Below are 11,101 nucleotides of genomic sequence, written 5' to 3'. Positions count from 1 at the left end.
CCAACTTCATAAAAAAAGACATAAATACCTTTCACAGGTCGGAAGACACAAAAAATTTAATATCTACACCGATCAGCCATAACATTAAAACCACCTCCTGGTTTCTACACACACTGTCCATTTTATCAGCTCCAATTACCATAGAGAAGCACTTGGTGGTTCTGCAATTACTGACTGTAGTCCATCAGTTTCTCTACATACCTTTTTAGTCTGCTTTCATTCTGTTCTTCAATGGTCAGGACCCCCACAGGACCACTACAGAGCAGGTATTTTTTAGGTGGTGGATCATTCTCAGCACTGCAGTGACAATGACATGGTGGTGGTGTGTTAGTGTGTGTTGTGCTGGTATGTTGCTGCTGTTTGAGTTGGTCATCTTCTAGACCTTAATCAGTGGTCACAGGACGCTGCCCACGGGGCGCTGTTGGCTGAATGTTTTTAGTTGGTAGACTAGTCTCAGTCCAGCAGTAACAGTGAGGTGTTAAAAACTTCATCAGCATTGCTGTGTCTTATCCACTCATACCAGCACAACACACACTAACACACAACCACCATGTCAGTGTCACCTACTCTGTAGTGGTTGTAGAATTACAAAGTGAACTACAAAGTGCTTCTATATGGTAAGTGGAGCTGATAAAATGGACAGTGAGTGTATATATATATATATGCATATATATATATATATATATATATATATATATATATATATATATATATATATATACATATACAGTATATATATACTGTATATATATATATATATATATATATACAGTGTATCACAAAAGTGAGTACACCCCTCACATTTCTGCAGATATTTAAGTATATCTTTTCATGGGACAACACTGACAAAATGACACTTTGACACAATGAAAAGTAGTCTGTGTGCAGCTTATATAACAGTGTAAATTTATTCTTCCCTCAAAAAAACTCAATATACAGCCATTAATGTCTAAACCACCGGCAACAAAAGTGAGTACACCCCTTAGTGAAAGTTCCTGAAGTGTCAATATTTTGTGTGGCCACCATTATTTCCCAGAACTGCCTTAACTCTCCTGGGCATGGAGTTTACCAGAGCTTCACAGGTTGCCACTGGAATGCTTTTCCACTCCTCCATGACGACATCACGGAGCTGGCGGATATTCGAGACTTTGCGCTCCTCTGCTGGTCGCTTGAGGATGCCCCAAAGATGTTCTATTGGGTTTAGGTCTGGAGACATGCTTGGCCAGTCCATCACCTTTACCCTCAGCCTCTTCAATAAAGCAGTGGTCGTCTTAGAGGTGTGTTTGGGGTCATTATCATGCTGGAACACTGCCCTGCGACCCAGTTTCCGGAGGGAGGGGATCATGCTCTGCTTCAGTATTTCACAGTACATATTGGAGTTCATGTGTCCCTCAATGAAATGTAACTCCCCAACACCTGCTGCACTCATGCAGCCCCAGACCATGGCATTCCCACCACCATGCTTGACTGTAGGCATGACACACTTATCTTTGTACTCCTCACCTGATTGCCGCCACACATGCTTGAGACCATCTGAACCAAACAAATTAATCTTGGTCTCATCAGACCATAGGACATGGTTCCAGTAATCCCTGTCCTTTGTTGACATGTCTTCAGCAAACTGTTTGCGGGATTTCTTGTGTAGAGACTTCAGAAGAGGCTTCCTTCTGGGGTGACAGCCATGCAGACCAATTTGATGTAGTGTGCGGCGTATGGTCTGAGCACTGACAGGCTGACCCCCCACCTTTTCAATCTCTGCAGCAATGCTGACAGCACTCCTGCGCCTATCTTTCAAAGACAGCAGTTGGATGTGACGCTGAGCACGTGCACTCAGCTTCTTTGGACGACCGACGCAAGGTCTTTTCTGAGTGGACCCTGCTCTTTTAAAACGCTGGATGATCTTGGCCACTGTGCTGCAGCTCACTTTCAGGGTGTTGGCAATCTTCTTGTAGCCTTGGCCATCTTCATGTAGCGCAACAATTCGTCTTTTAAGATCCTCAGAGAGTTCTTTGCCATGAGGTGCCATGTTGGAACTTTCAGTGACCAGTATGAGAGAGTGCGAGAGCTGTACTACTAAATTGAACACAGCTGCTCCCTATGCACACCTGAGACCTAGTAACACTAACAAATCACATGACATTTTGGAGGGAAAATGACAAGCAGTGCTCAATTTGGACATTTAGGGGTGTAGTCTCTTAGGGGTGTACTCACTTTTGTTGCCAGTGGTTTAGACATTAATGGCTGTATATTGAGTTATTTTGAGGGAAGAATAAATTTACACTGTTATATAAGCTGCACACAGACTACTTTTCATTGTGTCAAAGTGTCATTTTGTCAGTGTTGTCCCATGAAAAGATATACTTAAATATCTGCAGAAATGTGAGGGGTGTACTCACTTTTGTGATACACTGTATATATATATATATGCCAAAAGACCAAATTTCAGCATGTATGTAGTGTATGTGTATGAGACAAGACAGCTATAGAACAAACATGTTCCAATCAAACCAAAACCAACTTTTGGGTGGGACATTGGAAGCAAACAGTATACATCCTTAGCGTCACCTAGACAAACAGTACACATTTCTATATTCACCCAGGGGGCTTAAAGCATTTGATCAGTAACAGACGTGCAGAGTACGTGCAAGAAAAAGGAGGGTGCATGAGTCAGCACTAATCCAGGAGTTCAAGGTAAAACATGTTAATGAGTAACGCAGCCTGAATAACATGTATGTGCACAAGTAACATGCTGTCCAATATTATTGTCATGACAACAAACTATGAATAAAAGACTGTGTTCAGCAATATTATCCTCAATGCTTTAGCTGAGAGGTTGTAAAGACGGTGGCAGACTTTTAACTGAATGGAAATTTTACAAATGTTTCTTCTGAGTATATGTGTACTTGCAGATGTGTGTGTGTGTGTGTGTGTGTGTGTGTGTGTGTGTGTGTGTGCACTAACATGACTCTACTTACAGACAAGCATGTTTCCCACTGTGGCTTACGTTACTGTAATAATAAAGCAATAATGAAGTATTTTACTAAAAAAACAAACTAAATGGCATTATAATTGTATTATCAGTTTATTAATGTGGTCCTCATGGGCCATTGCCAAGCACAGTCTGATTGCAATTAAAGATTAAAAGTGTAAGATTTGTGTATGTTAAGTCTTGTCTCGCATGAATACATGGTTATAAAACAATTTTTAAAAACCTGATGATGGGCAGCATGGTGGTGCAGCAGGTAGTGTTAGCTCTGCATAGCACCAGCTTCCTGGTTTTAACCTCAGCTGTGTATTCTGTTCTATTCTATTCGGTGTTTGGCATGTTCTACCGAGGTCCACATGGGTTTCTTATAGCTTATCTGGCTAACTTTCAACAATATCCAAAAGTGGAACAAATAATATAAATTGCTCATAAATGCTTTTTAAATAATGTCTTTAATTGGCTTTTACTAACTATAACCTTGCCAAAGAAAATGCACCAGGTGCACTAATTTGTTGGCAGATTGACTTTCATCAGCAGAGTAGCCAACAATTAACATTCGACCTGTGTTATTAACAGTAGAGCAAAGGTTAATTCTGGTTTAAAAGGACAAACGTTCAAAATGCCAGTATGTGACTATGCAAAAAACTTTTTACTACAATAAAATTTAACTAAATGCCAATATTCTTTTATTCTTGTGACATTTTTGGTTTTATATAGGTTAATAAAAACACTTGCAGATTAAAAGACACATTTATACATACAACTATCAGCCATAACATTAAAACCTTGTTTCTACACTCACTATCCATTTTATCGGCTCCACTTACCATATAGAAGGACTTTGTAGTTCTACAATTACTGACTGTAGTCCATCTATTTCTCTACATACTTTTTTTTAACCTCCTTTTACTTCTTCAATGGTCAGGACTCTCCCAGGACCAGTACAGAGCAGGTATTATTTAGGTGGTGGATCATTCTCAGCACTGCACTGACACTGACATGGTGGTGGTGTGTTAGTGTGTGTTGTGCTGTGCTGGTATGAGTGGATAAGACACAGCAGCACTGCTTAAGTTTTTAAACACCTCACTGTCACTGCTGGACTGAGAATAGTCCACCAACCAAAAATATATCCAGCCAACAGTGCCCCGTGGGTAGCGTCCTGTGGCCTCTGATGAAGGTCCCGAAGATGACCAACTCAAACAGCAGCAATAGATGAGCGATCATCTCTGACTTTACATCTACAAGGTGGACCATCTAGGTAGGAGTGTCTAATAGAGTGGACAGTAAGTGGACACAATATTTAAAAACCCCAGCAGCGCTTTCATCTGGCTAGGCTGAGCGCCTACATGAACAATGTTTTGCTGTTGTTTATACAGGGTGGGAGCCGGATAGGGACCTCATAACTGAGGCAATTACAACCTCTGCTGACTAATTGATGGCGCCTGCACAGAGTCGAGGAATAACGCGTTGATAATGCGAATAATGCGTTGATCAGGGTGTGGCTTTTCGTACACAAAGCTGTATGTACACAAAGCTGTATATGAACTCGCCTCATGCAGGTGAAAAGATGCAGTCGGCTACTGCGCACGTGTTGGAGGGGGCATGTGTCAGTCTTGCTCTTCTCAATCAGGGCTGGGATTGGCATCAATAGAGAGGAAGCATAATGCAATTGGGTAATTGGATATGCTAAAAGTTGGGAGAAAAAGGGTAGAAAATGCATAAACAAAATAATAATAAAACACATGCCTTTAGGTCATGTCCTCCTAATGAGTTAGCAGACGAAACACACACATCTAAGGGCAATTTTGGTATTTCCAAATAACCTGACTGCATATCTTTGGACTGTGGGAGGAAACCTGCATAATGTGTCTTAAATCCCTTTGTATTGTATTCAGTGGCTTTAGTGTGTTTTTTTAAAACAAGCTGAACCTGCAGCTGTAAAGTGGCTCCAGCTTTGTTCTATAATTTAAGGCGAAATGTGTTTCTGAGTTTCGAAAACTGAGTAAAATGTCATTCCTTACCCAATATTCCCAAGGTTTAAAATGAATTGAAAACATCACAGCAACATGGTGTTTTGACAGAATGCAATCTTATATCAGTGAAGACGCTCCAATCCAGGGGTGTCTTTTAATTTGTTCTTAAAGTGGTCTTCTTATTTCTACACACACAAACTTGTCAGCAGCCTTAAACTGTAGTCTTGCTCTGCAAATGCATTTTCTGTAACTATTAATATCAAGTGTAATGTTACAGAACAAGGTTTAAATTTTCTTTATAATGCCTAATGATGCTTGAATGTTTCCTTTTTTGGTAAATTACTTTAAAATAAAGGGAGTCGTTTCATGTGCCTTTCAGACATGGAATTCTCAGCTCTCATTAGTCTAACAGTAATGTCTGAAGGGAGGGGTTGGGTTATTCTTCATTTTACTCTCTATACACTTTTTATTACCAAGAGGAAATATATTTGGGTTCTGATAAGCATTTTCTTCATGTGAATGATGCTGAATATTTTACCTTATTTTGTACTGCAAAGACTTGCAGAATGTTATTTATTGCATTTTATCTTTTAGAGTTTGTGGTGCAGTCAGAGCCCAAATGTATATCAAGGTTACACAGTTCTGTTTTGGGGGGTAGGGCGGCACTGTGGCTCAGTGGGTAGCACTGTCGCCTCACAGCAAGAAGGTCCTGAGTTCGATGGCCAGGCGGGGCAGTCCGGGTCCTTTCTGTGCAGAGTTTGCATGTTCTCCCCGTGTCTGTATGGGTTTCCTCCGGGAGCTCCAGTTTCCTCCCACAGTCCAAAAACATGCAGTCAGTTAATTGGAGACACTCAATTGCCCTATAGGTGAATGGGTGTGTGTGTGTGTGAGTGTGTGTCTGCCCTGCGATGGACTGGCGCCCCATCCAGGGTGTTACTGTGTGCTTTGCACCGATTGAAAAGCTGGGATAGGCTCCAGCACCCCCCGCGACCCTAATTAGATAGGCGGTTAAGACAGTGAGTGAGTGTTTTTAAGGGTGTGGGAGTTCTCCCTAATCCTAGGTCAAGTGTTTTTTTATTGAAGTTTTTATTAAAGATGGATGTGAGTCATTGTTTAAATCAAGTTATGATTCTATATTCCCCCTATTTATGAAGAAGTAAGTAAATATGTGATTGTCACACCCTGAAATGAAAAAGTACCTTGTTCAGGGTGTTTTTCTGCCTTAAAAAAAAAATTATATAAATCCTCTTTCTTTTTTGTATATGTCTGGATTATTTTTTTAAAAGAAGGTTCTGTGATGAACTTTGAAATGTAAAACTACTTCTATCACATTCCAAAATGCAGAAGGTTGGCTGACTGCTCTAATTTGCCCCAAGGTGTAGGTCCGTAAGTGCATGGGTGAGTGTATAATACCTTGCAATGCCAGATGCACTATTGAGTGTGTATTACTGCCTTGTGTTGGTGTTTTTGAATGATGCCAGACCCACCATAACCTTAATCAGGATCAAGCATTTACTAAAGATGAATGAATTAATAAATGTACCTATTAAGATAACCCATTAATTATTGGGATTTAGGTCAGTTTTATGAAGTGCAGCAGATGTCACATGAAAGTACATACACACAGATGGTTGACCCATGGCTGCAACACAGGTTTACAAATAGGACATTAGCCCCCCTTCTTCTTAACTCATTAGGAGGACATGACCTAAAAGCATGTGTGTTTTTGCCTGGCACACACTGGTACACAAGTTGGGGTTTACAGAAGTCAGTCAATAGAATATGGATACATTACCAACTTCATGCAAGATAGTGATCTGTTGAACACACAATGGGCTAATGAGAGGGTATTGATGTATATTATAGCGTATTATAGACTATTTTTTATAGTACAAGCTGCCATTGTAAGCAACTAAAGATTATTTCATGTTATGTGTAATTTTAGGGAAAAAACATTATAGCTGTGAATATGTGTTCATTCACCTGAGAATATGATGTATCCATTCATTTGTTTAAATTCATTTCTCCTTTCATGTATATAATTTATTTATTTATTCTTTTGTTTAACTTCAGTTACCACTTGACTCATTTTACAAAATTGCCATTAAAGTGGTTTTGACTTGTAGGTTTGTTTTTATTGGTTAGATCAAATGTCAGGGGTAAAAAACTAATTTATTATTGGCTGGCAGACTGAGGAGGGCCTTGCTTATCGATCATATACGTGTCCCATAAAAAGTGATGCTAAGGTTGATGGATGGGTGACATTATGCTGGTTGCATAGTTTTGACAAAGTGCAGTTGCTAACCTGAAGTGAATTTGTTCCCAAAAACAGCTCTCCATTTGCATTTTGATTGCATTTTGAACCTTTTTTTTCCTTTCGGCTGCTCCTGTATTTAGGGGGTGGCCACAGCGGATCTAGTCCGCATACCAGACTTGGCACAGTTTTTAGGCCAGATGCCCCTACTGATGCAACCTTCCCATTATTTTAATTAACCCTCCTTTTACCTTCAAATTTACTAACACCTTTTATGCTTGGGGTCAATTTGACCCCAGCAATTTAAATCTCCAGAAAATTATTAGAATTAAAATTGTTACCCAAATTTATGTCACATACTTTTTGTTTGTTCATTGACCACCTAAATAGCCTTTTAAAAAACAAACAACCCCCCCACCCACCCCCTTATACATCCAGAATACCTGTTGCACGACTATGGAGAAATATGCAGATCACATCAAATCTCATTGATTGACCTAAAATTGGAAGTAGAGATCTTTTTGGTGTTTTAATGGATTTATATGAGTGACATATTTTTGTTATCTATAACATTTGGAATGAAAAACAATTTCTGTTATAATGAATAGTAACCTGTTTGGGGTCAATTTGACACACACAATTTCAAAAATTTAGAAGGATTTTATTTGTAAAACAGATCATCATTATGGGCATGTATTGTCTGAAAGGACAGAGCCCACAAAATGCAATTAGACATTCATCCACAGTCACGTTGGGGCCTGGATTGTAAAGAAAGGGTAATCGCTGAACCCACTTGTCCCATACATCCCATATTGCTGCAAGTTTGTCACGCTCTCGTCAGCCCTGCCTTGTTTCTCCGTCATCAAAGCGTATGACACAGGAGAAAACATGGAATGTGTTTAGAGACATGGTGGCTGGAAATATTGCCCTTCTTGTGGCAGCAGCCCAAAGACTTGCTGTTGCTTCGCCTTTTGACTTGTGCACTCCCGCCAAAATAAGCAACCCAATGTAGGCTTGCAAGTGGGTCACATCCAAGTCTTTCCAACTGTCCCCATACACGTGCCTCCCCTCTAACTTTGTCATCTCAAGTATATCCTTTTCAATTGATGGTGTCATGAAGAGCTCAAATGCTGATTTTATGTCTTGGACGTGACTGACAGCATATCTGGTGGGGTCTGGAAGCATTTTGTTGACATTAGCAGCACTAAGTCTGCCTTGTTATTCCAGTGGGGAGACAGACCATAATAACTTTTCAGTTTTGGAAGGTAGTGTGTTTGCTGGTGGTTGAGAGACAAAAGAAGGGTCAACACTGAGGGTCTCATTCTTATCAGATGATGATGCTTAATAATCCGGGTCCTCCTTAACATCATCCTCTGTCTCTATTCGCAGAAACCATATTTTCCTGTCCCCACAGCATGGGAAATATGAAAAATCTTGCAAGGATGATGTTTCCCCCTCCCCCAGGTTGTGTGAACTATTAGTGGTTCTCGCACTACTACAGTTATGGTTATGTGAGGTTAGGGCCTTAAAGTTTTTTGAAGATTATAAAATTGCATGTCATAGTGACCTCAATATCTTCCTAAACAACCAAAACAAATGTGTGTAAAATGTTGATATTTTTTATATGTTTTATACAGCTAAAACAGCCTGGGGTCAAATTGACCCCAAAGAACACCGATGCGTACAACATGTGTACAGGACATTGAAAACATAACATCATGTTAATTTTATGTTTACCCAGTTGTCCCCATTAAATTAGGAAAAGTCATCAAATATGAAGCAAAAAAAATAATGTCAATCATTTATTTAAAGACGTTAAACATTGAATGGGGTCAAATTGACCCCAAAGGTAATAGGAGGGTTAAAACATGAACATAGATTACAACCCATACTTAAAACAATCAGATTAGCTGGAGGTGCACCATAAAGCACTCACTAAAAGAATCTCTTGTGTGCATAACTGTTGATGATGCCAATAGCTTAAGCCAAGGTCTGGCTGATCCTGAAGGCTAAAGTGTTCCTGTTTTAAAGCTAGGAGTGGTATGGTGTGAATAATGTGGTGTGAATAATGTAATTTCTTAGAACAATTGCACATGCATAAATGGTTTAATACTGACTCTCACGTTTTAAATACTTTTAGACTCTTTTATCTTAGTGAGTAAAAATGAATAATGAATTATATGTTTATTTACAAAATAAAATAGAGTAAAGTAATCTACTAAACTAATCTTACCAGTCAAATTGATTTGATACTGAGAATGTTGCACTTTCAAACCATATCAAAGGCATTTATTTGTTCATTTATTTTCACTTTTCTTCTAATTAGGGTTACATTGCGTCCAACGCCACTCAAAAACACTGGACCTAAGGTAAGAATTTACCCTAGATGGAACACCAATCCATCTAAGGGTGACATACACACTCACACATTCACTTACGCCTAGGGCAGTTTCAAGACACCAGTCCTTCTGCATTGCTTGGGCGGTGTAAGAAACCCAGAGCACAAAAAAGGAAACAGATGTGGACACAAACAAGCCAAACTGTGCCACCCAGATTCAAATCATTCGTTTTAAAACATAAATGACATGGGTACAACTTCCTAAAACATACAAACAGAAAAGTTGACAATACATAGCCATTATGAGCTTTTTAAAGCTCTATATGTCACAGGCAGTGTTATCCATTATGTAGAAATTACAGTACATTGCCATAAAAATCTATCACTATTTTACACATCTTTTACTCAAACTGCATTATTATGCATACGTTGCATGAACTTATATGCAATATCCACAGCAGAAAGCATGTCATTCTCTCAGATTAGATGAAACATCCAATCAGTGCAGAGTGATTGGCTAACAGAAGGCAATTCATTTGGTCCACATTATCACATGCTGAAAACGTGCTTGAGAATGACTATTGACCTCAGTGCTCGTCATGAAGGTCATTCATCTTTTAAATCAACCTCCTTTGACATGCATTTTAAAGACCACTAAAAGTGTAAGGAAAGCTTTCCATATGAAGTGACTTTAATTCTGTATAACCTGTGGCCTTGTCAATCAGCGTATTTACCTTTGGGGGGGTTGGTGAGAGAGTTGCTGGTATTGCCCTAACCTACAACAATCTGAAATGTTTTACGACACCACAATGCATTAGCATCCCAATAGCTGATTTATATGGATAGGGTTATAAGTTCATCAATAACAAAATGCATTTTTACCAACACCATATGAGGACACCTCTTCTAATTATTGAGTTTATGTGTTTCAGCCACATCCATTGCTTACAGGTGTATAACATCCCTTAATTCATGGTCTGTTAACCACCGCTTTATCATATTCAAGGTCGCGGTGGATACAATTCGGCTAGTGAAAGGTAGGAAACTCTAGACAGGTCGACAGCCTATCACAGAACAAACACACACACACACCTTTACATTCACAATTTTAGTATCTCCAGTGAACCTGACTGCATGTGTGGGAAACCAGAGCTACTGGAGTAAAGTCACATGGACACAGGGAGAACATTCACAGAAAGGACCCGGAATCAAACCCAGGACCTTCTTGCTCTGAGGCAGCAGTGCAACACCAAGCCAATTACATAAAACAATTCATTTACTTCCAATTATTCCAGCAAGACATGGTTTAAGGAGCCAGCACAGAGCCTTGAACTCAAGCCTACTAAACAACTTTGGGATGAATTAGAATTTCAACTGCAAAATTATTTCTTTTTTTTCAACATTAGTGTCTGACCATTTTCTGAATGGGCAAAAAAACAGCTGACTCATCAACTCACCACTACAATCTCAGAAGCATGAAGACTGTTTTAACTGCTTTGTAGTGTCAACTACATATTCATGAATGGTTTTGGGATTGGATGCCCATCAAG

The sequence above is a fragment of the Trichomycterus rosablanca genome, chromosome 3 (genome assembly GCF_030014385.1).
Source record: "Trichomycterus rosablanca isolate fTriRos1 chromosome 3, fTriRos1.hap1, whole genome shotgun sequence".
Classification (NCBI taxonomy): domain Eukaryota; kingdom Metazoa; phylum Chordata; class Actinopteri; order Siluriformes; family Trichomycteridae; genus Trichomycterus; species Trichomycterus rosablanca.
This window is presented reverse-complemented; position numbering follows the sequence as displayed.